The sequence below is a fragment of the Orcinus orca genome, chromosome 7, assembly GCF_937001465.1.
Source record: "Orcinus orca chromosome 7, mOrcOrc1.1, whole genome shotgun sequence".
In the NCBI taxonomy this organism is placed as follows: Eukaryota; Metazoa; Chordata; class Mammalia; order Artiodactyla; family Delphinidae; genus Orcinus; species Orcinus orca.
In genome coordinates this window covers 58,063,942-58,066,805 of record NC_064565.1, presented here as the reverse complement: position 1 = coordinate 58,066,805, position 2,864 = coordinate 58,063,942, and the positions used below count along the sequence as shown (strand labels likewise).

At 43.7% G+C, this 2,864-nt stretch overlaps 1 long non-coding RNA gene across 1 annotated transcript; it reads left to right on the top strand.

Moving 5' to 3' along the window:
- Nucleotides 1–874: 874 nt before the first annotated feature.
- Nucleotides 875–2,583, top strand: LOC125965003 (uncharacterized). Its single transcript, XR_007478420.1, has 2 exons — nucleotides 875–926; nucleotides 1,957–2,583. It is a non-coding gene; the product is annotated as an uncharacterized LOC125965003 (long non-coding RNA).
- Nucleotides 2,584–2,864: the final 281 nt, after the last annotated feature.

The window sequence follows — 2,864 nt, the reverse complement described above, 5'->3', positions numbered from 1 at the left end:
GGGCCTAGCTGCTCCGTGGCATGTAGGATCTTCCCAGACTGGGGCACGAACCCGTGTCCCCTGCATCGGCAGGCGGACTCTCAACCACTGCACCACCAGGGAAGCCCTGTATTGAATTTTTGATAGTTTGATTAATATGTGTCTCAGCATGTTTCTCTTTGGGTTTATCCTGTATGGGGCTCTCTGCTCTTCCTGTATTTGATTGACTATTTCCTTTCTCATGTTAGGGAAGTTTTCAACTATAATCTCTTCAAATATTTTCTCAGACCCTTTCTTTTTTTAAAAATTTTATTTATTTTTGGCCGTGTTGGGTCTTCATTTCTGTGTGAGGGCTTTCTCTAGTTGCAGTGAGCAGGGGCCACTCTTCATCGCGGTGCGCAGGCCTCTCACTATCGCGGCCTCTCTTGTTGGGGAGCATAGGCTCCAGACGTGCAGGCTTATTTGTTGTGGCTCACGGGCCTAGTTGCTCCGTGGCATGTGGGATCTTCCCAGACCAGGGCTCGAACCCGTGTCCCCTGCATTGGCAGGCAGATTCTCAACCACTGCGCCACCAGGGAAGCCCTCAGACCCTTTCTTTTTCTGTTCGTCTTCTGGGACCCCTATACTTTGAATGCTTGTGTGTTTAGTGTTGTCTCTGATGTCTCTGAGATTGTCCTCAATTCTTTTCATTCTTTTTTCTTTATTCTGCTCCCCAGCAGTTATTTCCACCATTTTATCTTCCAGCTCACTTATCCGTTCTTCTGCCTCAGTTATTCTGCTATTGATTCCTTCTAGAGTATTTTTAATTTCAGTTATTGTGTTGTTCATCACTGCTTGTTTGCCCTTTAGTTTTTCTAAATCCTTGTTAAACGTTTCTTGTATTTTCTCCATACTATTTCCAAGATTTTGGATCATCTTTACTATCATTACTCTGAATTCTTTTTCAGGTAGACTGCCTATTTCCTCTTCATTTGTTTGGTCTGATGTGTTTTTACCTTCCTCCTTCATGTGCTGTGTGTTTCTCTGTCTTCTCACTTTGCTTAACTTATTGTGTTTGGGGTCTCCTTTTCGCAGGCTGCAGGTTCGTAGTTCCCAGTGTTTTTGGTGTCTGCCCCCAGTGGCTAAGGCTGGTTCAGTGGGTGGTGTAGGCTTCCTGGTGGATGGGACAGGTGCCTGTGTTCTGGTGGATCCTTAGGCTGGATCCTGTCTTTCTGGTGGACAGGACTGTGTCTGGTGGTGTGTTTTGGGGTGCCTGTGACCTTATTATGATTTTAGTCAGCCTCTCTGCTGATGGGTGGGGTTGTGTTCCTGTCTTGCTAGTTGTTTGGCATAGGGTCTCCAGCACTGTAGCTTGCTGGTCGTTGAGTGGAGCTGGGTCTTAGCATTGAGATGGAGATCTCTGGGAGATCTTTCGCTGCTTGATATTACGTGGAGCTGGGAGGTGTCTGGTGGACCAATGTCCTGAACTCGGCTCTCCCACCTCAGAGGCACAGCCCTGACACCCGGCTGGAGCACCAAGACCCTGTCAGCTACACAGCTCAGAAGAAAAGGGAGAAAAAAAGAATGAAAGAAAGAAAAAAATGAAATGAAATAAAATAAAGTTATTAAAATAAAAAAATAAATAAATAATTAAAAATTTAAAAGTAATAAAAAGAAAGAAAAAACCATACAGACAGAACCCTAGGACAAATGGTAAAAGCAAAGCTATACAGACAAAGTCACAGAAAGAAGCATACACATACACACTCACAAAAAGAGAAAAGGGAAAAAAATATATATATCTTTTGGGAAGTCTGAGGTCTTCTGCCAGCGTTCAGTTGGTGTTCTGTAGAAGTTGTTCCACATGTAGATGTATTTCTGATGTATTTGTGGGGAGGAAGGTGATCTCCTCGTCTTACTCTTCCGCCATCTTCAGTTAAGCTCTGTTTCTGAGATTTTGGATCATCTTTACTATCCTTACTCTGAATTCTTTTTCAGGTAGGTTGCCTATTTCATCTTCATTTATTTGGTCTTGTAGGTTTTTACCTTGCTTCTTCATCTGTAACATATTTTTTTGTCATTTCATTTTTTTTTTTTTTGGATGGGTGGGGGCTGTATTCCTGTCTTACTGGTTGTTTGGCTTGAGGCGTCCAGCACTGGAACTTACAGGCAGTTGGGTAGAGCTGAGTCTTGGTGATGAGATAAGGACCTCTGGGAGGCCTCTCTTCAATATTCCCTGGGGTCCGAGGTTCTCTGTTAGTCCAGTGATTTGCACTCAGTGCTCCCACCACCGGAGCTTGGGCCCAGCCTCTGGCCTGGGAACCAAGATCCCGCAAGCTGCGTGGCACAGCAAAAAAAGAAAAAAAATGAGCTGTACAATAACAAAGAAAAAAAATATTAGAAAGATAAAAATTATATTAGGAAAAATAAAAATATAATTGAAACAACTGCAACAAGGTAAAACAAAACCACAACAGAAAAAAGAAAAGAAAAAAAAAAGGGGGGGGGAACAGGCCAAAAGGAGCAGAACAATAACAAAGTATAAAGAATAAAATAAAATTAGAAAAATAAAAGATTTATTAGAAAAAATAAAAATATAAATGAATCAACAACAACAAGGTAAAACAGATCCCCACCCTAAAAGAAGAAAAAAACAAAAACCCTTGGCTATGGGGGGCAGAGTTTAGGCAGGGGTGGAACTTAGGGGTGGGGTTTAGGGTGGGGTGGAGCCTCTGCTTAGGATCTGCATGGAAGGGGAGAGGCAGCACGTCCAAGGGGGGCCTCCAGAGTGTGGAGTTCTGGAGTTTGGAGGTAAGGCCCTGGGTGAGGGTGTGTGTGTGGGGGTTTTAGGCCCAGTGCAGTTGGAGGGGGTCTCAGATGGGGTCTTTAAGTGTAGAGGTTGGGCC